Below are 25,642 nucleotides of genomic sequence, written 5' to 3'. Positions count from 1 at the left end.
ATTCTAGCCAGAGTCAAGGTTAATATGCCTTGGCTTCTATTACTCTAAGGACTGCCAAATCTAGTGGGGAATATGACCTGCCACCGTGTCATCACCTCACATCTGCTAGATGCTGACAATAACCCATTTTGGGGCTAAGTATCCTGACAAATAGCACTTTCTCATGATTTATTTTTGGCATATCTTCAAGTATTCATGAACACTGCCAGGAAAATATCAGTTGTTCCTATAGGAATTCTTAGAATGGAAATTAATTATTTCCTTACTTATGGTTGTTATGTACTGACAGAAGGTAATGAAGCAGAAAAATTCACAGGCAAAATAAGCTCTTACTGATGGAATATTTGTAAAATGTTAATCATGACTTCATAGTGTACTATTAGACAAGAAACAATCAGAAGAATTACAACCTAAATAAGAGGCAACAGAAAAAAAGTTCTTGCATAACTGTGTGTTATATAGAAAGATTATAATTAATGTTAACAAAAAGTGACGGCTTTGTTATCCTTTATTTAGACTTTGTATAAAGAAGTAAAATCTGTTGGCATTTTGCTGATCATGAATTGTCATGTGCCCAAAACTTAGATCTTAAGAGAAGAGGAGGCAGAAACTTCTAATTTTAATTTGGCCAGTTTAGTTGTTCAAATTTTTAAATCATAAATATAATATTTCATTCTATTATGTGAAAAACAGAGTAATTTACAGTAAGCTATAAAAATTAAAACATTTAAATTCAAGAATTCCTTTTTTACAAAAATCTGTGATTTGTGGACCATTTAGAAGCAAGAATTTTTGTAAAAACTTAAGTAGACTTTGAAGGTTTGAATTACATAGCTAAAGTATCTGAAAAGTTAGGTGGAATGTCCCTCCTCAACTTAAAACCTCAATAATTATACTTTGATTTGAGGCAAAATTAGGATTTACATTATGACAATTCTTTTCGGAAATCAAACATCATAATTTTGTGGCCATGTATTGTTGAGTGACAGTGGAGCTCACCAAATATTCCATCTGCATTCCTATACCTTGCAACCCACTTCCCTGCCATTAATGGAACCACTGAACATCTCCAACCATTAAACTGTGAGCAAATGTGATTTGAGTTACTTCTGGACCTACAAATAAAAATAAACTGGTAAGCAACAATATAGCAGTTTCTCCCAAAGCCATAGTGATTCAAGAGCCCAATATTCCAAATGATGAACCTAAATTATTGCCTTAGTCACTTTACATGTATATGTTTCATTTAACACTCACAGATATCCTGTGAGGTAGTGTTATAATATGTATTTTATCAAGTAGAAAACTAAGGATAAAGTTGGTTAAGTCACAGGCATGATATACATAGTGGTTAAGAATATATATATATGCTGAGATCAGAGAGAAAACCATTCAAATCTTATCTCTACCATTTATTCTTATGTGATCTCGGCCTGGTTATTTAATTTCCTAAAGTCTCAAACGCTTCAACAGAAAAATGAGAAGTGTTATAGTACTTCCTAGTAGAATTATAATGAGAAGTAAGTGATAAAAAACACATGTTGAGCTCTTTGCATATTTTAAATACTCAATACTGGAAAGCTATTTTTATTCTCTCATCATAAATTCTTAATCTTTAACATTTTTTAGTGATTAGGTCAGGAGATATGGAACATCAGTTTTAAGATGGGACATTTTCACATTACAGAGAAGCAGGTGCAAACAAATTTGTCAGCATGCTGTAAAGATACTAATTTCTTACATGAATAGCATTCTTTCCTCTATGGTTCATTTTTTAAAATGTGGCCAATACACATTGCCACTCTTATACTAAAATTAAAGCATTGCAGAACTAGAAGTTCTGGGTTTCGTAGTAAATTATTCAGAAAATGTTTAGTTTCCATCCACTTGTCAGTTTTAAGCTGAACACATTTTAAGGCAGGGAGATAGAGGTGTGAGAGGAGTTCCATTGTTAAGATTCCTTAAATTTCAAGGTGTCTTTGAACAGTATTTGTCCCTAAGAATTAAAGGAATGATAAAGATAATCTTTCAAAAATGATTATCTAAAACTGCCAATTGCCTGAGTAAATCTTTCAATGTCGTTTTAAAAATCTCCTCAAAAATAAGGTTCAGACTTTTTAGCATATGAATATTTTGATTTACTCTCTATTTTTAGGCCCACCCCTATCCTGTTCAAGTTTGAGTTCTGTTAAACTATATTCAGTTCCCCAAACTATCCATATTCACTTTTTCTCTGGTCATTACACCTGCTGGCCTATGATAAAAATTTCCCATTGCAGACCTGGGAATTATTGTTTCCCAAGACAGGAATACAATACAATTAAGAACAGACATTTTCAGGGACAAGGAGAGGAATTGTTTGGAAGATGAACCTTCCTACTCCATCAAAAGAGGCCCAGCAGAGACAAGCAGATCTGAAAGATTGAGAATGAGAAAGAGCAATAACATTTGAGCATCTGCATCTAGTCACATATGAAGTCAAAATCATCTCATATGACTTCCTATACACATAAGTTAAAAAAAAAAACTTATTTTAACTTATTTTCATTGCAGCTATACTTATTCAAACAGATTTTACATTTTTGTCAACATTTCCCTAAATATCCTTAAGGTGGGGACTAAATTGAGTGTGCATAAAATTCCCTGGAGAGGGTTGTTAACCATAGATTTATGGCTTTATTCATAGAATTTCTGATTTAACAGTTTTGAGAAAGAACAGGAATTGTTATTTTTCAGCCAATACCCTTTTGTCTCTTATGCATCTGAAGGCTTTCGTGCCATAAGAAAAACCAGCTTGAAGGATTAAGAAATGATATGTTTTGGTAGTGCTTAAAAATCATCAACAATAATGCCTTATGCAAATATTAGGACTCCTTCTTGTACCTGCAAGTATACACACAATAAATAACATTTTCTTTGCCTAGTGAGATTACTGAAAAGATAAAATCAATGACTGTATTCTTATAGAAGCATCAGCCTGCTCAATAATCACTGGTGTCTTTCCTCAACACTCAATACCAGTGCATACTAACAAATGATCATTGAAATTAAGGGCCTCATATTGTACTAGGTTCAGGACAGCTGTTCCAGAATCTTCTAACATGAACTTATAATACTTCTCACTGCTGATGGCTGCCGTGGCCTATGCCATTGCACCATCTGCTCAGCTCTCACTCACCAGCAGCTGCTATTCTTGCTTTGGCACCATCTGCCTGGCTATCTCTTCATCCCATCTGTACTACTCATTGGCACAGCTAAAATTACAACACATTTCACCCTCTATTCCTAAACAGAGGAATTCCTGAGTCATTTCTCCTTTTAGATTTAGGGAAGCCCTTTGTGGAAAATCTATAGAACTCAGTTTAAAAAATCTCTTTTCTCTCACAATTAAAAATTTCACACTATTAATGATTTTTTTTAATCTATCAGGAACTTTTGTCTTGATTGACATAATAGAACTACAGAGCTTCATAAATGCAATTATAATGATACTTGGTGTTTTGATAACATATCTCCTTTAAAAATTTTTAATACATATCTAAAAATAGAATAAACTTTTAGGGATTTTAGCAATTTACATGTATAAACCAATCTGGTGACTATAAGTTTGTCAAATATTTGATCAACAAAGAAGTATGAGGAAAATATTCATACTATCAATGAAAAATATAACATTTGAAAGACATAAATTGATAACTCAGCTTGGGAAATGGAAATGAATGTGAGTGATGGAAATATAAGACCTAGAATGACTGATTAAAAGTCTTTATTTAGAAGAGTTAAACTTTCTCCCCACCACCCTTCCTCAGTGACTTCCTTTATTTATACAGGCAGATGACTCCTCTGAAGAACTTAGAAAAGTTATAAATTGAAGAAACTAAACAAGAAGAGCTTTGAAATTAGAAACCAAAAATGAAGCAGAGGGCAATGAAAAATTGTAAGGAAAAAATGATAGCTTATTACATGCTGATTCAGAATTTTCAGTTCTAACCTTCCACTCTGCTCCTATAATACCAGCAGCCGGGTCTTTAACTCCTTGCTAATTTAAATTAAAGAACTTTTTCCTGGTCGGTGGGGAGGGGCTCCAAATTTTGACATTTGAAGTGCTCAAATAATTTTTTCAAAAAAATCCCAGAAAACCTTGATTTTTATACAAATATAACATGAATTTGTCAAACGTGTCAATTGAAAAACAAATCCAGGTTTAGTACAGACATTTATTTGAAAGCCGTATTGCATAGGAGGGAAAGGGGCTATTGCAATAAGAGAGAGAGAGAGACCAGAACTAAGTCTGAACTAAATTATGCAGGAGCAGGAGGCTGCATGTTTTTAAAGACTGGGTTGAGCTAGTGGAAAAATATTTAAAAATGTTAGAGTGCAGTCACAGGGCATCTGTGTTTGCTAATTGACTTTATCCAAAGGAAAAATAAATTTCTCATATCTTTATGACAGGAGGCAGTTTTACAACTTGGAGCAATATACCTACCACAGTTAGGTCCCAACGCTTTCACAGAAACTGGAAGATAGGGTTACCATCTCCTTTGAAATAATTAAAAACAATTCTGATAAGACAGGGAATTTTTTCAATGTAGGCAAATTTCATAGAAAGTAAAGAATAATATTTCCTATTGAAGGGGCAGAAATTAGCCAATAAAACAAAGGCATAAGCCCATCAGAAATGAGCAAACTTTGTAAAAATTTTAATATGTGTTATGGCTTCTATTCAGACTCAGCTAAGATAGAATTGTCTTTCTTTATATGTTCATTGCTGTATTTGCTTTCATATTCTAGAAGAAGCTGATATTTTGAGATAAAATTTTTCTATATCTCTTTGGGAAGAAAGTGCACACACATACACATATTTCTGTCACTATTGCTCATCATATCGACTCCACTAGCAATGTTAACTATTAACTTTTAACGAGAATGATCTATCTTACATAGTATATAAAGAAATGGCAGGTAGATAAATGAGAATTGATTCATACAAACGTTTTAAAATATTAACCAAGTGCATGTAACTGTCAATGTTAAATTTTATCTGAGCCCTATGTTCCTAGAAAGCAGCAACAACAAAGAAGTTCCCCACCCTTGTGATCATGTGTTTCATGGCAAAGAACTGTCATATTCTCACATATTTTGAAGTAAAATACTTCTGCCTCCTTGTTCATGACGTTCATACACTTGTGGATTACTCCTTTGTAGGCCAGCTTCTATTAAACCCCAGATTCTTCTTTTTCTTCTGGGACGTTTCTCATTAATTAAAATTCTCCTTATTACAATAAAGTAAATAAGATCATCTCCCGAAATGTCCAGTGCACTTTGTCTTTTAAATAGCACAACTTTCTACAGGCATGCACATTCTTTTATAATAATGTATTAATAAATTCTGGAGGTAAGAAAACATTTTATAGTCATAGGTAAATGTCAAAAGTTTCTTGTTTATAAACTCACAGACAAGCACATAGAGAGCTTGAATTATAGCTTCAGCTCTAGCTCTACAACTTCAACTACAGATTACAAATAAACACACACAAAAAACTCACACATTTCTTCCCATGGGGCATGAAATTATTCATATATTTGAGCTCAAAAATAGAAAAATATATGAAAAATATTAACAAAATGAATTCTTCATCATCTTTCATGGGTGATAGAACACATTTCTGTCATCCATCAGCCATAGTCATGAAATGATCAGATGATAAAGCCAAACTCTTCCTAGTTACTGCTACTAATGGAGAATAATTTAGTGGTTGTTAATGAACAAAAACAAAAACACAAAATCAAAAAAGAAGATGAAAAATTTTAGAATAAAAGAGAGTCAGTGAAGCTAAGGTTCTATTGTCACTTGGAACTCTCATTGGGAGCCAAAAAAAGACATCCCTGAGCTTTAGCATCATGTTAGATACCCTTCTTTATCAATACGCTTTACCTGTTAGAGCCAGGTAAACTGTACTGAGATACAGCTTATACAAAATATAAACCACATTGACGTTTGATTAATCTACGGTGAACTTTACCAGTTTATAAGACCTGCCCTCATGTGCTTCCAATGAATGTCTATAGTGCCTCACTCTTAAAAATGAGCAGATAGCTGAGGATCAGCAAATATTTTAGCATCAAAATGAAAGGTACCAAAGTCAGCAAACAGGTAGAAGTATTGTACAATAAGCAGAGGTAGTTCAGTTTACATCATTTTAAGAGAGAAAAATGACTACATGTTGTTAGATAAATATGCTCATTATATTATCACTCCTGTCAGAAATAGCTGTTACATGATTTACTCAACAAACACAAATATTGATGTTCCAAATAAGGTTTAAGAGGTAAAGAAGGCAAATGAGTACAAAAAAGGTAGGCAGAACCATATTCTGAGGAAAATTATCTTCTAACCAATAATATAAAATATATCATAAAAACTATGAAGAACCACTGGAGGATTCTATGCAGGAGAAAATAATGTATAAAGTGCTTTCACAAATATTGGCATTGCTGAAACATAACACATGATAGATTTCCTTGAGGGTTTTCTAATGTTCATCCTTACTTTTTAAAAAACAAAACGCTTAAAATAAGCTACATATGATTTACTTCTAGTTCCTTCTTTTTTAGAAGTTAAAGTTCATTATACTACATCCTAGAATTTCAAGGTCTAAATTACTGATTCTAGTACTGTGTAATCCATACGAGATATTTCTTTTTTTTTTTTTTTTCTAAGGTTGGTTAAGGATGATGAAAGAGAAGCAGTTGGGGAAGTGGAAAAGAATATGCCTATGACACCTCCAGTCTGGTGGGTTACCCTATCTGACTGTATGTCTACAGGAAAAGAATCATTTTCCCACTGACTGTTCAGAAGTTATCAGTTCATCCACCTCTTTGGTGCAATAGGAATGTACAAAGTTCATGGATTACTTGGCAGAGGCTTAAAGAATTTTGTTTATTTTCACATTTTTAAAATTAGCACTTTCAAATTTATCTCTTTGTTGTCATTATTTTTTCTGATTCTCTAAGTGACCTGTGTCTTCCTCTTGTCATCTTTCCTTTAAATGTTTTCTCCATTTGTTATCCATTGCTCCTTGAAAATAGATTGTGGACCCCTTGTCCTTCTTGTTTATTTCATTCAAGCCTCCTCGGTTTGTGAAATATAAAGGATGACTTTCTCTACCCAAAATGTTGCTGTCTCTGAAGGGAGGAGGACTGAACTTGGCTTCCATAGAAAATGGTGACATTTTAAAATTTAAATGAGCCCAGTGTTGTGTGGGGAGAGTTACATTCTTGAGTTCACTTTAGTCTCATTACTCTTTTGTCTCTTGGAAATAGATGTGTCATAACATCTGACCTAAAGTATAAAAGATAATGAGGAACTGAAAAGGTAAGGAGACAGTAAGGGACGTAGTATAAAAGAAAACTTGCACATAATACATAATAACACAATACTTGTTAAAAATGACAAGGAAAACCTTATTCAATACTATCGTAATAAGGGTTAAGATTATATTGCAATAGGAAAGGCAGATTGAACTCAACTCCATTGAAACAAAAGACTGGAGAATTTTAAAACACTGGAGCCAGCTAATTGAAAAGTACTGGAGGACATTGAGGGTGCTTGGTCCATGTGATTAGGTTATTCGTGTTTACTGATTGTTGTGTGAAGTTAAGCTTCTACTCTCCCACAGAGTTTAAAAGACAGTCTCTAGGTTCTATATGATTATGATTCAAAGCAATAGTTCCAAAGTTCTTGAGAAAGATGTTCCTGGTTTATATAAGGTTTACATCTCAAAGAGTCAGAGAAAAAATTTACAATTGCCAGTTTCCCAAGTAAATGCTCTAAGAAAAGGTAGGTCAGAAGCCTATAGTCAGAAAGAATCCCGTCTGAAGTTCAGGCAAACTGAGAGAAATATTAAGGCAGTCAATAGCATTCTAAGAAATGAACACTTAAAATCCTGTGCCCAAATGTGCTGTAATAATAAAAGAAGAGGTCTCCATTTTTTCATCCTCATTTTTCATTTCCTTTTTCCTTTCTTTAACAAATCTTTACTGTACAACTTTTGTTTGTTAAATACTTTGAGAACCACGAAGTACATGCACATTAAAAAGGAATGCAAACTTTCAATAGCAATGGGAATTAAGCAGTAGAAATTAAGACTTTTGGTCAGATCTATCAAATGCCAGGATAAATTTTTGCTAAATAATATTCAGATGAAAAATTGATCCAGAATGGTACATCCATGGGCAGAAATAGGGTTATTGGAGAAACTAGCAATAATTTCTCCCACATAATCATATTCCTTTTACTAAAAAATTGTAAGAAAGTCAAAGAAAGGGGGTACCAATTCTTGTGCATAAAAGCTGCTTTCTAGGATGAGCAAAATATAGTGGGCCCTTGAAAAACAATGGGAATTGGAGGCACCAACCCCTTGTGCAATCAAAAATCCATGCCTAAGTTTAGCTCCCCGAAAACTGAACTTCTTATAACCTATAATTGACTGAAAGTCATACCAATAACAAAACAGTCAATTAAATGTTTTATATTATATGTATTTTTTCTTGTATTCTTACACTAAAGTAAGCTGGGGGAAAGAAAATTTTATTTTTAAAAATCATAAGAAAGAAAATGTATTTGCTATTCATTAAGTGGGAGTGGATCATCCTAAAAGCCTTCATCCTGGTTGTCTTCACTTTGAATGAGCTGAGAAGGAGGAATAACAGGATATATTGGTCTTTCTGTCTCAAGAATGGCAGAGGCAGAAGAAAATTCACATGTAAGTGAACCCACAGAGTTCAAATCTATGTTCTTCAAGGGTCAACTGTAATAACCCTTCATTAGTAACTCATTTTTTAAATTAATGCTAGGACCTCTATTACTTTGTTTTAATTGGGAGCCCTTATATTTAGGGTTTATTACTTGAAAAACAAAAAAAATAGCAAGCTATTAGTGTTTTTTGTTTTGTTTTCTGTTATTCACAATAAACTAATCAGGTTATTTGATATTTTTAGATATTTGATCTGTCAGAAACAGTAGAGTCCTTCCTAGATTATGAAAATTCCATTTAATAAAGGAATAACAAACACAAACATAATAATTAGATATTATTTGTATTATTCTGCCATTTAGTTGCTTTCACAAGCATGATAATTTTTAACTCCAACCATGTTTGTTTGTTGTTTTTTTTTTTGAGAGGGAGTCTCTCCTGTGGCCCAGGCTGTAGTGCAGTGGCGTGATCTCGGCTCACTGCAAGCTCCATCTCCCGGGCTCAAGCCATTCTCCTGCCTCAGCCTCCCTAGCAGCTGGGACTACAGGCGCCAACCACCACTCCTGGCTAGTTTTTTGTATTTTTTAGTAGAGATGGGGTTTCACCGTGTTAGCCAGGATGGTCTTGATCTCCTGACCTCGTGATCCGCCAGCCTCGGCCTCCCAAAGTGCTGAGATTACAGGCGTGAGCCATCAGGCCTGGCCAGCTCCAACCATGTTGACTCCATATTGAGGACCAGTCTCACTATATAATAAAAAGCTAAATAAAAACTTAAAAACAACAATCCAAAAAACCTGCTAAAACAAAATCTAACTTGGATAGGGCAGGAGGGAGTCATGGAATAGTTCACCTTTGAGACTGGATCTTGAGGGATTGGAGATGAAAGCAGACCATGGGGCAAATGTGAAAAATGAGATTTAGATCCTATGTAATATCTCTGAGAATGGTGTTGTAGCAGGTTAAGCAAGCAGTGGGCACTGCAAAGGTTTATTTATCAATAGTATAATTAGATCACTTCAGGCAGTCATACCAAATAAATACGTCTCTTCACAATAAAGGAAAAACACCCTACTGTAACAATCTATACTGAAGATTTTTCCTTTTAGTCCAAGCAGATTTTCTGTTGCTAGGTAGGTAGAAAATGGGAAGGGAGGAACCATGTTAGTATATATAGGACAATTGACTCTAGGGGAATTACAGAAGCAGGAACTAAACTAAATTTGAATGTGACCCAGCAATATAATTTCTATACTCAGTAGAAAAATATGCACATGTATCCCGAAGAAGTATCCAAGAATTTGTAATGCAATTACTAAAAATTATAGAATTGCACAAAATTACCAAAAGCTAATAAAAAAGTCCATTGCCAGTTAGTCAAATAAAGTGTGATACATTTGTAAAATGAAATTATCATTCAAAAATGAAAATATAAATGGCATCAGTGACACTACTAAACTTCACAAATGTAATATTGAGCAAAAGAAACTAGTCATAAAAAATACTGCATGACTTCATTCATATATAATTCAAAAGCATTCACAAATTATCTGTGCTGTTAGGAAGAAGAATGTGGTTGGAACAAGAGGGGATACTTAAGTGTTAACAGTCTACTTCTTGACCTTGGTAGCTATGTGTTATATTGATATCTTAAGACTGCTGTAACAAATCATCCTAAACTAGATTGATTACAACAACTATTTTGTTTTTTTTCTTCATAGGTCTGGAGGCCAGAAGTCTGAAGTCAAGGTGTCAACGGGGCTGTGCTCCCTCTGAAGGCTCTGGGGAAGAATCCTTTTTTCCTCTTCCACCTGGTTTCTGTTGTTTCTTGGCTTGTGGTTGCACAATTCCAAGATAGTCTCTGTGTCTCTGTCTTACCCTTTTCTGTCCTTTATAAATTGCTATGAATTTAAGGCCCACCACCCAGATATACAGGATGATAACATCTCAAAATCTTTTGCTTAATTACATTTGCAAAAACCCTTTTCCAAATAAGGTCACATACATAGTTTCTGGGTATTAGGATATGGGCTTTTCTTTTTGAAGCCACCACTCAACCCATTAAATGTGAGCCTGTTCATTTTGTAAATAGTCGTTGAACTGTTTACTTGTGATTGAGTACTTTCCTCCTTATGGATTCTACTTCTTAAAAAATGTTTAAATGATTAATGCCTCTTATATTTTATAAGTTTTCCAGTTAATTATGTAAATCTTGTTTGATTTGGCATATATTGGACATTGTAATGAGGAGAGAATATTGGTTTCCTCATGACTCCAAATTTTTTAGCCACAGACTATAAAATAAATCCACAAGCAGATTTTTAATATAAAACATATATATACACTGTGTTTAATAGAGATTTTTTTATTTTTTGACATTAACTTTTTAAAATTTTTATTTATTTTTTTCCATAAGTTATTGGGGTACAGGTGATATTTGGTTACATGAGTAAGTTCTTTAGTAGTGATTTCTGACATTTTGCTGCACCCTTCACCTAAGCCGTATACACATCACCATATTTGTAGTCTTTTATCCCTCACTCCCCTCCCGCTCTTACCCCCAAGTCCGCAAAGTCCATTGCATCATTCTTAGGCCTTTGCATCCTCATAGCTTAGATCCCACATATGGAGTGAGAACATACGATCTTTGGTTTTTCATTCCTGAATTACTTCACTTAGAATAATAGTCTCCAGTCTCATCCAGGTCACTGCAAATGCTGTTAATTCATTCCTTTTCATGGCTGTGGAGTATTCCATCATATATATAAATGTACAAGAATATATATGTATATAAATATATGCAATATACATAAATGTGTGTATAAATATATACAATATATAAATATAAATATATTTATATATAAATATATACAATATAGAAATATAAATATATATCTATAAATATATAAATAAATATACAAATATATATAAATATATTTATATATAAATAAATTTATATATATTTATACATATAAATATATTTATATATAAATAAATTTATATATATTTATACATATAAATATATTTATATATATTTATAGATATATATATAAATATATTTATATATAAATATATAAATATATTTATATAAATATCTATAAATATATTTATATAAATATATATAAATATATTTATATAAATATACATAAATATATTTATATAAATATACATAAATATATTTATATAAATATATATAAATTTATTTATCTATTTGTTGATTGATGAGTACTTGGATTGGTTCCATGATTTTGCAATTGTGAATTGTGCTTCTATAAACATGCATGTACAAGTATGTTTTTCGTGTAATGACTTCTTTTCCTCTGGCTGGATACCCAGTAGTGGGATTGCTGGATCAAATAGTGGTTCTACTTTTAGTTCTTCAAGGAATCTCCACACTGCTTTCCATAGTGGCTGTACTAGTTTACATTCCCACCATTGGTGTAGAAGTGTTTCCTGTTCACTACATCCATGCCAACATCTACTGTTTTTTGAATTTTTGATTATGGTCATTCTTGCTGGAGTAAAGTGGTATCGCATTGTGATTTTGATTTGCATTTCCCTGATAATTAGTGATGTTGAGCATTTTTTCTTATGTTTGTTGGCCGTTTGTATATCTTCTTTTGAGAGTTATCTCTTCATGTCCTTAGCCCACTTTTTGATGGAATTGTTTGTTTTATTCTTACTGGTTTGTTTGAGCTCATTGTAGATTCTGGATGTTCGTTCTTTGTCAGATGTATAGATTGTGAAGAATTTTCTCGCACTCTGTGGGTTGTCTGTTTACTCTGCTGACTATTCCTTTTGCCGTGCAAAAGATCTTTAGTTTAATTAGGTCCCAGCTGTTTATCTTTGTTTTTATTGCATTTGCTTTTGGGTTCTTGGTCATGAAATTCTTGCCTAAGCCAATGTCTAGAAGGGTTTTTCCAATGTTATCTTCTATGATTTTTATAGCTTCAGATCTTAGGTTTGAGTCCTTAATCCATCTTGAGTTGATTTTTGTATAAGGTGAAGATGAGGATACAGTTTCATTCTCCTACATGTGGCTACCCAATTGGGGATAATTATCCCAGCACTATTTGTTGGGTGTCCTTTCCCCACTTCATGTTTTTGTTTGCTTTATCGAAGATCGGTTGGCTGTATTTGGGTTTATTTCTGGGTTCTCTATTCTGTGGTTTCCACAGGTCTATGTGTTTATTTTTATACCAGCACCATGCTGTTTTGGTGACTATGGCCTTATAGTATATTTTGAAATCAGGTAGTGTGATGCCTCCAGATTTGTTCTTTTTGCTTAGTCTTGCTTTGTATATGTGGACTCTTTTTTGGTTCTATATGAATTTTAGAATTTTTTTTCAGATTCTGTGAAGAATGATGGTGGTATTTTGATGGGAATTGCGTTGAATTTGTAGATTGCTTTTGGCAGTATGGTCATTTTCACAATATTGATTCTACCCACATGTGAGCATAAGATGTGTTTCTTTTTGTTCATGTCATCTACAGTTTCTTTCAGCAGTGTTTTGTAGTTTTCCTTGTAGAGGTCTTTTGACTCTTTGGTTAGGTATATTCCTAAGTATTTTATTTTATTTACTTTTGCAGCCATTGTAAAAGGGGTTGAGTTCTTGATTTGATTCTCTGGTTGGTCACTGTTGGTGTATAGAAGAGCTACTGATTTGTAGCTCTCTGTGTACATTGATCTTGTATCTGCAAACTTTACTGAATTTCTTTTTTATCAGTTCTAGGAGCTTTCTGGAGGAGTCCTCAGGGTTTTCAAGATAAACAATCATATCATCAGCAAACAGTGACAGTTTGACTTCCTCGTTACCAATTTGGATGCCATTTATTTCTTTCTCTCTTCTGATTGCTCTGGCTAGGGCTTCCAGTACTATGTTGAAGAGGAGTGGGGAGAGTGGGCATCCTTGGCTTGTTCCAGTTAACAGAGAGAATGCTTTCAACTTTTCCCCATTCAGTATTATGTTGGCTGTGGGTTTGTCATAGATGGCTTTTATTACTTTAAGGTATGTACCTTGTATGCCAATTTTGCTGAGAGTTTTAATCATAAAGGAATGTGGATTTTGTCAAATGCTTTTTCTTCATCTATTGAGATAATCACCTGATTGTTGTTTTTAATTCTGTTTATGTGGTGTATCACATTTCTTGACTTGATGTTAAACCATCCCTGCATTCCAGGTATGAAACCCATTTGATCATGGTGGATTATCTTTTTGATATATTGTTGGATTTGGTTAGCTAGTATTTTGTTAAGGATTTTAGCAAGGATATCAGCCTGCAGTTTTCTTTTTTGGTTATGTCTTTTCCTGGTTTTGCTATTAGGGTGAGGCTGGCTTCATACAATGAATTAGAGAGGGTTCCTTCTTACCATATCTTGTGGAATAGTGTCAAAAGGATTGCTATCAGTTCTTCTTTGAATTTCTGGCAGAAGTCTGCTGTGAATCCATCTGGTCCTGGAATTTTTTTGTTGGTAGTTTTTTATTCATTATTTTCATTTTATTCATTTCATTCTTTCTGCTTGTTATTGGTCTGTTTGGGGTTTCTAATTCTTCCTGATTTATGCTAGGAGGGTTGTATTTTTCCAGGAGTTTATCCATCTCTTCCAGGTTTTATAGTTTATGTGAGTGAAGGTGTTAGTAGTCTTGAATAAACTTTTTTATTTCAGTGGTGTCAGTTGTAATGTCTCCTGTGTCATTTCTCAGTGAGATTATTTGGATTTTCTCTCTTGCTAATGGTTAATCTTGCTAATGGTCTGTCAATTTTATTTATCTTTTCAAAGAACCAGCTTTTTGTTTCATTTATCTTTTGTATGTTGTTTGTTTGTTTCAATTTCATTTAGTTCTGCTGTGATCTTGGTTATTTCCTTTCTTCTGATGGGTTTGAATTTGGTTTCTTCTTGTTTCTCTAATTCCTTGAGGTGTGACCTTAGAATGTCAGTTGTACTCTCTTAGTCTTTTTCATGTAGGCGTTTACGACTATCAACTTTCCTCTTGGCACCACCTTTGCTGTATCCCAGAGGTTTCATTAGGTTGAGTCATTATTGTTGTTCAGTTAGAAAAATTTTTTAATTTACATCTTGATTTTGTTTTTGATCCAGTGCTCATTCAGGAGCAGGTTATTTAATTTCCATGTATTTGCATGGTTTTGAAAGTTCCTTTTGGAGTTGATTTCCAGTTTTACGCCACTGTGGTCTGAGAGAGTGCTTAATATAATTTCAATTTTTTTAATTTATTGAAGCTCGTTTTATGGCCTATCATATGGTCTATCTTGGAGACAGTTCCATGCGCTGTTGAATAGAATGTGTATTCTGGGGATGTTGGATGAAATCTTCTGTATATATCTGTTAAGTCCATTTGTAACAAGGTATAGTTTAAATACATTGTTTCTTTGTTGACTTTATGACTTAATGACCTGTCTAGTGCTGTCAGTGGAGTACTGAAGTCCCCCACTATTATTGTGCTCCTATCTATCTCATTTCATAGGTCTATTAGTAATTGTTTTATAAATTTGGGAGCTCCAGTGTTAGGTGCATATATATTTAGGATTGTGATATTTTCCTGTTGGACGAGGTCTTTCACCATTATATAATGTCCCTCTTTGTCTCTTTTAACTCCTGTTGCTTTAAAGTTTGTTTTGTCTGCTGTAAGAATAGCTTCCACTGCTTGCTTTTGGTGTCTATTTGCATGAAATACCTTTTTCCACCCCTTTACTTTAAGTTTATGTGAGTCCTTACATGCTAGGTGAGTCTCCTGAAGGCAGCAGAGAGTTGGTTGGTGAGTTCTTTTCCATTCTGGAGTTCTGTATCTTTGAAGTGGAGCATGTAGGCCATTTACATTCAATGTTGGTAGTGAAATGTGAGGCATCGTTACATTCATCATGCTCTTTGTTGCCTGTATACCTTGACTTTTTGTTTCTTGTTTTTGCTTTTTAACTTGTATTTTTGTTTTATAGGTACTGTGTGATTTATGCTTTAAAGAGGTTCTGTTTTGTTGGGATTTGTTTCAAGATTTAGAGTTCCTTTTAGCAGGTCCTGTAGTGGTGGCTTGGTAATGGCAAATTCTCTCAGCATTTGTCTGAAAAAGACTGTGTCTTTGCTTCATATATGATGCTTAGTTTTACTAAATACAAAATTCTTGGCTGATAATTATTTCATTTGAGGAGGCTGAAAATAGGGTCCCAATCCCTTCCAGCTTGTGGGGTTTCTGCTAAGAAATCTGCTGTTAATCTGATAGGTTTTTCTTTATAGGTTACCTGATGCTTCTGTCTCATAGCTCTTAAGATTCTTTCCTTTGTCTTAACTTTAGATAACCTGATGACAATGTGCCTCGGTGAAGATCTTTTTGTGATGAATTTCCTTTCTCTAGTAAGGCCACGGAAGTTTTCCTTAATTATTCCCTCAAAATGTTTTCCAAGCTTTTAGAATTCTCTTCTTCAGGAACACAAATTATTCTTAGGTTTGGTCATTTAACATAATCCCAGACTTCTTGGAGACTTTGTTCATATTTTCTTATTCTTTGTCTTTGTTGAATTAGGTTAATTCGAAGACCTTGCCTTAGAGCTCTGAATTTCTTTTTTCTACTTGTTCATTTCTATTGCTGAGATTTTCCAGAGCATTTCATATTTTTTAAAGTGTGTCTAAAGTTTCCTTAATTTTTGTTTTTTCTTTAAGCTATCTATTTCCTTGAATATTTCTCCCTTCATGTCTTGTATCATTTTTTGGATTTCCTTGCATTGGACTTTGCCTTTCTCTGGTCCCTCCCTCATTACCTTAATAACTAACCTCCTGAACTATTTTTTAGGTAAATCAGGGATTTCTTCTCGGTTTGGGTCTGCTGCTGGTGAACTAGTGTGATTTTGCGGGGGGGTGTTGAAGAGCCTTGTTTTGTCATATTACCAGGATAGGTTTTCTGGTTCCTTCTCACATGGGTAGGCTCTGTCAGAGGGAAAGTCTAGGGCTGAAGACTGTTGTTCAGATTCTTTTGTCCCACAGGGTGTTCCCTTGATGTAGTACTTGCTCCTTTTTCCTATTGATGTGGCTTCCTGTACACCAAACTGTGGTGATTGTTATCTGTCTTCTGGGTCTAGCCACCCAGTGAGTCCACCAGGCTCCGGGCTGGTACTGGGGGTTGTCTGCACAGAGTCCTGTGACGTGAACTGTCTATCGGTCTCTCAGCCATGGATGCCAGTGCCTGTTGAGTGGAGGTGGAGGTGGCAGGCAGGGGGGTGCAATGGACTCCCTCAGGGTTCTTAGCCTTGGTGGTTTAATGCTCTATTTTTGTGCTGGTTGGCCTTCTGCCAGGAGTTGGTGCTTTCCAGAGAGCATCAGCTGTGTTAGTATGAGGAGGAACCGGGGTGGGCAGGGATCTTGTATGTGCCTTTGTCTTTAGCTACCAGGGTGGGTAGGGAAAGACTATCATGTGGGAGCAGGGCTAGGCGTGTCTGAGCTCAGAATCTACTTGGGCGCGTGTTGCTACCACTGCTGTCAGGGATGGGGGTGAGAATCCCAGGTCACTGGAGTCATGTGTCTAGGAGGATTATAGCCACCTTTGCTGAGTCATGCAGGTTGTCAAGGAAGTGAGAGAAAGCTGGTAGTCACAGGCTTCACCCAGCTCCCATGCAAACCAAAGGGCTGGTCTCACTCCCACCATGCCCCCTCAACAGCCCTGAGTCCATTTCCAGGTGCAGTGTGAGACGGGCTTGAAAATCTGCCACAGGCTACCCACCTCCCAACTGCAAATGAAAAGGGCATGGTTCTACCCCTGCCTGTGGGGTCTGCACACTGAATTTGCACCCTCCCCCAAGATCTAGCCAGGTTTCAAACCCCCTTTGAATTGTTACAAAGTTCAGCTAGAGATTTCCTTCTCCCTGTGGAGTTTTACCTCCTGCTCCTCTGGCCACCCTCTGGATGGATCTCTGTGGTGCCAGGCAAGAATGGCCTTCTAGGGGACCCGGCGAGCTCCCAGGGCCTTTCTGCTGCCTCCTTTACCTCTGTATTTTGCTCTGCTCTCCAAATTGACTCAGCTCCAGATAAGATCAGAAATTTCTCCCATAAGCAGACCTTCAGCTTCTCCAGTGGTGCTGTTTGTTCAGGAGAGGAGGGTTTCCCTTTCCCACTTCCACAGTTGGGACACTCACAGTTTTTGGGGTATCTCCTAGGTCCTGCAGGAGTAGTCCGCTTTCTTCAGAGGGTATGTGGGTCCTTTCAGGATTTCTGGTTTGTTCTTGCAGTCAATCTGGAGCTAAAATTCACAATGTGAGCCTCTGCACACTTCTCTGTCTGGAGCTGCAAGCTAGTCCTGCCTCTCATCCACCATGATGCAAATCCTCCTTCTGATGGAAATATTTTAAATAAAACAGACTCACAAAAATTAACACTGCAGAAATCAACAACAAAAACAAAAATTTCCATACAAATCAAAATAAGAATTGTGGACATAATAATAATAATACATTGTAGGAGATAGGTCAGGGTGGTGAGAAAAATTATAGGGAAAGACGCAAACCTTCTTGGAAGGCCAAGAGGTTTTGCAAAGCTTTGGAAGAGAATAAAAGCTGAAGGCAGCTAACTCTCTTACCCTGAAGCAGAGTGCGAAGGGTAGATAACAAGGGAATGTAAAAGAATTTATGTAGATGAATTCGTTTACTTTCATCTCCGGAAACCAACCTTTGATCATTCGCGTGTGTAGGCCTGCTTTCTACCCAGGGGGGCAACAATGTTAATTACCCACAAATTGTGTTTGCTCCAGGCCTTTGTGATTAAATCTGTACTGAATAAATACAAGCAGCTCTAACTTATCGGGGCTGCACTCTTGTTGGTGGTGCTAAGCTGTGCAGTTCCCTAGCTATACTCTCAGGCAAAATACCGACGTTTGCATACTTCTTTCATTTGTCTCTTGGCCAGTCTGCTGGACAGACCTGGCAGGTAGTGCCCCCCTGTGAGGAATGCTGCAACAGATTGCAATGGAACCCCCAAAAATAAAGGTGAAGAGACTGCACAGTCAGTAAGTCACTGATGCCTGCTCGGGATTTCCAAGTTTGGGGGAATTTTCAGGCTAGGGTTTCATCACGGGACAACAGTTATTAGCTCAAAAGAAACAGTATATAAAAGTATTGAAATAGCTGCTTAAAGCTAGTGGAGCCTTGGTTTCACACGCTCAATTAAGAGACCTAATGCAAACTCTTGTTTCCCATAACCCATGGTTCCTGGAAGAAGGCATGTTAGACCTAGAGCTCTGGGAACAAGTGAGGAGTAGTCTTAAACAACATCATGCACAAGGGCAACGGGTCCCAGTAACATCTTTAACGTTATGGGCATTAGTTAGGGCTGCTTTGGCCCCACTCTACCCAGAAGAGCCTAAAAAGGGAAGGGTGGAAGAACCATCACCTACCTTACTGCCTGCTCCTCCTCCCTTAGTCCCACCATTACAGGGTAAAGATACCAAAGAGAAAACAAAGGTTTTTCCTGAGCTCCCTCCTCCAATAAATTGGAAGAAAGACAAGGGATACACTACAGCTATGGGACCCTGTCTTAGGCAAGCGGCATTAGAAGGGGAGCTCTTAGCCTGCCCGGTAATGCAAGATTGGCAAGGCAATCGGATGTATGTACCCATTTATTTTGGTGCTTAGAAAGAGATAAGAAGAATGATTAGAGAAATCAGAGCTCCTAGCCCATTTATGAGAGGGTTGAGGTCACTCTGTAGACCTCTTTCTAATAATGGCCACTGTTATTCCTCCGCTACCCCTGATGTGGCTCTCTCAAGATCCAATTTGCATAGAACAGTGACCTTTAAAGGGAGAGAAATTACAAAGAACCCATGAATTAATTGAGGAGCAATTAAAAGCCAGCCACATAGAACCATCAAACAGCCCTTGGAATTCACCCATTTTCATTATTCCCAAAAGATCTGGCAAATGGAGACTATTACATGACTTACAGGCTATTAATGCTAATTTGCAACCTATGGGGCCCCTTCAACAGGTGCTCACTTCCCCCAAGCTGATTCCTCAAGATTGGCCTAGAGTCGTTATTGACTTAAAAGACTGTTTTTTATACTATTCCCTTTGCAGAACAGAACAGATAAAACTTTGCATTTACTATACCAGCTATCAATAATGAAAGGCCAGCTCACTGATTTCATTGGAAAGTACTTCCTCAAGGGATGCTGAACAGTCCTACCATGTGACAGTGTCATGTAAATCAAGGTTTTCTCCCAAGTAGAAAAGAATTTCCTAATTGCAAGATTATTCATTTTATGGATGATATTTTACTAGCAGATCCAACAGAGCCAGTACTTTTAAGTCTATATGTCTGTGTCCAAAGGAATACATGGTTAAGAGGTTTAATCATAGCCCCTGAAAAAGTACAGAGTCCTCTCCTTTGAAATATTCTGGATACATACTAACTTCCTGGTCAGTGAGACTTCAAAAGGTTAAATTGAACACTGACAACTTACACACCTTAAATGATTATCAGAAATTACTGGGTGATATTAATTGGCTTCGCCCACTTTGGGCATAACTACTGATAAGTTACAAAACCTGTTTTCTATCCTAAAGAGCAATAAGCCCTAGACTCTCCCAGGTATTTAACCCCTGCAGCAAAAACAGAAATTGAGGAAATAGAGCAAGCTATTTCTCAGAGGCAGCTAGATTGCATAGACCCACGATATTCAGTTCAATTGTTTGTTTTTCCTACTAAACTTTCCCCAACAGGATTAATAGGAAACATAGCCCCAGGGCTGTGCTTTCTAGAATGGGTCTTTTGCGCACATACCAGGACTAAACACTATCTCCCTATATCCAGCTAGTTAGTAAAGTCATCTATACAGGCTGCAGATGATGCAATCTGTTGCTAGGTTATGACCCTGATGTCATAAGAATTCCCTTGAGTAAAAACAAATTCAAAGCAGTCTTGCCCTTATCTCTAGACCTGCAACTAGCACTCTCTGATTATGCGGCCATAATCTGGATAATGACAAGGATGCCAACTTTTATGACTGCTATTTAACATAATACTGGCAGTTCTAGATAGAGAAATCAGGCAAGAGAAAGAAATAAAAGATATCCAAATTGGAAAGGAAGAGTCAAATTATCCTTGTTTGTAGATTATATGATCTTATATTTGGAAAAACCTAAAGACTCCACACACACACACACACAAAACTATTAGAACTGATAAAAAAATCAGTAAAGTTACAGGATACAAAATCAATATACAAAATTAGTAGCATTTCTATGTGCCAACAGTGAACAATGTGAAAAAAGAAATTTAAAAAGTAATCCCATTTACAATAGCCACACATAAAATTGAATATCTAGAATTTAACTTAACCAAACAAAGTGAAAGATTTTTATAATGAAAACCATAAAACACTGAGGAAGGAAATTGAAGAGAACACCAAAAAACAAAAACAAACAAACAAACAAACAAACAAAAACAGAAAAATATTCCATGATTCATGGATTGGAAGAATTAATAGTATTAAAACATCCTTACTACCCAAAGCAATCTACAGATTTAATGCAATCCCCATCAAAATACCAATGACATTCTTCACAGAACCAGAAAAAAAATCCTAAGATTTATATGAAACCACAAAATACCTAGAATAGCAAAAACTATTCTGAGCAAAAAGAATAAAACTGGAGGAATCACATTACCTGACTTCAAATTATACTACAGAGCTATAGTAACTGAAACTGCTTGGTACTGGCATAAAAACAGACCCATAGACCAATGGAACAGGATGGAGAACCTAGAAACAAATTGATACATCTACAGTGAACTCATTTTCAACAAAGGTGTCAATAACATACATTGGAGAAAGGACATTCTCTTCAATAAATGATGCTGGGAAAACTGGATATCTATATTCAGAAGAATGAAACTAGACCCTATCTTTTGCTGTGTACAAAAATCAAATCAAAATGGATTGAAGACTTAAATCAAAGATATCAAACTATGAAACTGCTGCCAGAAAACATTGAGGAAATTCTCCAGGACATTGGACTGGGCAAATATTTTTTTAATAGTATCCCACAAGCACAGGAAACCAAAGCAAAAATTGACGACTATGATCACATCAAGTTAAAAGCTTCTGCACCATAAAGGAAACAATCAATGAAGTGAAAACATAAACCAAAGAATGGGAGAAAAGATTTACAAACTATCTGACAGAGGTTTAATAACCAGAATATGTAAGTAGGTGAAACATCTCTAAAGAAAAAATTCTAATAACCTGATTTAAAAATAGGCAAAAATCTGAATACACATTCCTCAACAGAAGACAAACAAATGGCAAGTAAGTATACCAAAAGGTGCTCAACACCATTGACCAGAGAAGTGCAAATCAAAACTACAATGACATATTATCTTAGCCCAGTTAAAATGACTTTTATGCAGAAGACAGGCAATAATAAATGCTGGCAAGGATGTGAAGAAAAGAGAACCCTCGTACACTGTTAGTGGGAATGCAAATTAGTACAACCACTATGAAGAACAGTTTGGAGATTTCTCAAAAAACTAAAAATAGAACTATTATATGATCCTAGCAATTCCATTGCTAGGTATACAGCCAAAAGAAAGGAAATCAGTATATCAAAGAAATACCTCCACTCTCATGTTTATTGCAGCACTATTCACAGTAGCCATGATTTGGAAGCAACCTAAGTGCCTATCAATAGACAAATAAATAAATAAACTGTGATATATACCCCATATATATACAATGGAGTCCTATGCAGCCATAAAAAAGAATGAGATACTGTCATTTGCAACAACATGGATGGAACTGGAGGACATTATGTTAAGTGAAATAAGCCAGGCACAGAAAGACAAACTTTGCATATTCTCATTCATTTGTGGCATCTAAAAATTAGAATCAATGAACTCATGGAGATAGAGAGTAGAATGATGGTTACCAAAGGCTGGAAAGGGTTGTTGGGTGGGGCAGGTTGGGAAGTGGGGGTGGTTAAGGGATAGAGAAAATTTACTTAGATAGAATAAATAAGATCTAGTATTTGATAGCACAACAGGTGACTATAGTCAGCAATATTTTATCACACATTTAAAAATTACTATAATAATAGAATTAGATTTTTAACATAAAGAAAGGATAAATAATTGGGGTAATGGATACTTCATTTGCCCTGAGGTGATTATTATGCACTGTATGCCTGTATCAAAATATCTCATGTACCCCATAAATATATACACTCACTCTGTACCAAAAAAATAAAAATAAAAGTAAAGAAAAGGATAAAAAACATGGGAGGGAGAAAACACAGAGGAAGTTAAAAAAATACAGTGTGTAGTAAGGTTTTAATCAAAACACATTATAGGTGGAGACTAAAAACTTGCTGTTGTTTGTTGTTGCTGTTTAACAGCAGATACAGGTATTCTGGTGATGCTACTCTATTGCTTAGTTAGCCTAAACACATGATTTTTCACTATATTAATGGTATATCATAATTGTTTTCTGTTAAGTATTTATGTGTGAATAACTGTAAGAAAATTATTGGTTATAGATTGCATATATATTTAGAGTCAGAAATAATGGCATTGCCAAGCAACCACAGATTGTCCAAGTAGGTGGCTGAGATAGTAACACCTTTTCTTTCTGATGGTTCAATGTACACAAACCTTGGTTCATGCACAAAATTATTTTTAAATATTGTATAAAAATATCTTCAGGCTATGTGTAAAGTATATATGAAATGTGAATAAGTTTATGTTTAGACTTGGGTCCCATCCCCAGGATATCTCATTATGTATATGCAAATATTTTAAAATAAAAAAAATTGTAATCCCAAACGTTTCTGGTCCCAAGCATTTTGGATAAGGGATACTCAACCTATGTTTCATTAATATAGCCACATCAAACACATTGAACTCTGAATCGTGTTCACATTATTTCATCTGAGTTTTCACCACAAAATTATTTCTCTGTGCAAAATGTCTTCCTAGTTTGCTGAAGATTGACCCCATTGTTTGTTCTTGGTGACCAATTTATGAATTAGTAGAAATATCACCCTCACTAAAACTATGCAAGAGAGAAAGGGCATTTTTAATTTTGTTTCATTTACCTCATCTGTTTTAAAATGATGTGAAGCAGAAGACAGTATTATTTTAAAATCTAGACTCAGAAGCTATGGGGCCTGGATTTCTATAGTACTGAGATTTTAAATTTTTTCTCAGAACCGTACTCCATTCGTATATAAGACAGAAATGACAATATCTTCTATTACACAGGAATATTGTCATTTTCTTAACTGCATTAAGGAATAATTGTAAATGGATTAAGAAAATTCTTCCTCTTCTTATATTAGTGGAGAAAAACGTCCCCTTAGCAGACAAGGTGAGAGGTAAAGAAGCAGAACCTGGAACAGGTACAATTAAACATATGCCTTTGTGAGAGACTAAGGTAGCATCCTTGTTTTTGCTTGCTTTTGAAATATATTCGGATAATATACAGCATACTCTGGTAGATAGTTGTATACATCATTTTATTTATTTGCACACTGTGATTACTAGATCAGAGATTTTTGACTATTAGTTTGACTGTTGAGGGTTTTCTCCAGGTCATGTTGATGGAAGTGATTTTAAAGTAATATCACATGGAACATATTGTCTTTCTGCTGGTGGTCTGAACTAAAAAATTGGCTCCCAAATTTATATAAGGCCACGACTTTTCATCTATATTGTCAATAAACATTCCATTCTAATAGAAAGAGTACTTTGTGAGAGAGTAATCTGTGGGACTATATAAATCCAATGTCATGATTCACTGCTACCCATTTGCTCTCTCTCCTTCTGACCTGCTTGGAATTTCTGGACCAGAAAGAATCATTGAACATATCGCTTGTAGTAGGCTATCAGGTTCATACTATGAGATTAGGCCTATATTGACTTTATCTTAAATAAATCTGCAAAAGCCTAAAGGCAAGATCTAAGCTTTAAAGGGCTCGAATTTTCTTAAAATTCAAAAAAAAATTGGGAAGTTATTTCATGTGTGTCTGTGTGTGTGTGTGTGAGCTTTACACATTCATAGTCCAGTTTCTTTGCAGCTACCAGGACAGAGCTTGGTGAGATAATTCTTTTTTTCTTCAACTTTCATTTTAACTTCAATGGTACATGTGCAGGTTAGTTACATAGGTGAATGTGTGCCATGGTGGTTTGCTGCACAGATCATTCCATAACCTAGGTTTTAAGCCCAGCATCCATTAGCTATTCTTACTGATGCTCTCCCTCCCCCTATCTTCCCTTCCGACAGACCCTAGTGTGTGTTGTTCCCCCTCATGCGTCCATGCATTCTCATCATTCAGCAACCACTTACAAGTGAGAATATGTAGTGTTTGGTTTTCTGTTCCTGTGTTAGATTGTTAAGGATAATGGTTTCCAAGTCCTTCCATGTCCCTGCAAAGGACATAATCGCGTTCCTCTTTACGGCTACATAGTGTTCCATGGTATATATGTATCGCATTTTCTTTACCCAGCCTATAATTGATGGGCATTTAAGTTGATTTTATGTCTTTGCTGTTAAGAATAGTGCTGCTGTGAACACACATGTGCATGTATCTTTATAATAGAATATTTATATTTGTTTGAGTGTATACCCAGTAATGAAATTGCTGGGTCAAATGGTATTTCTGCCTCTAGGTCTTTGAGGAACTTTCACACTGTCTTCCACAAATGTTGAACTAATTTACACTCCCACCAACAGTGTAAAAGCATTCCTTTTTCTCTGCAACCTTATCAGCAACTGTTGTTTTTTGACTTTTAATAGTAGCCATTCTGACTGGAGTGAGATGGTATTTCATTGTGGTTTTGATTTGCATTTCTCTAATGATCAGTGATGTTCAGCTTCTTTTCATATGTTGTTGCCTGC

This window comes from Pan troglodytes, chromosome 5, assembly GCF_028858775.2.
Source record: "Pan troglodytes isolate AG18354 chromosome 5, NHGRI_mPanTro3-v2.0_pri, whole genome shotgun sequence".
Lineage (NCBI taxonomy): Eukaryota > Metazoa > Chordata > Mammalia > Primates > Hominidae > Pan > Pan troglodytes.
The sequence above is the reverse complement of the archived record's forward strand: the minus strand, read 5'-3'. Positions refer to the sequence as shown.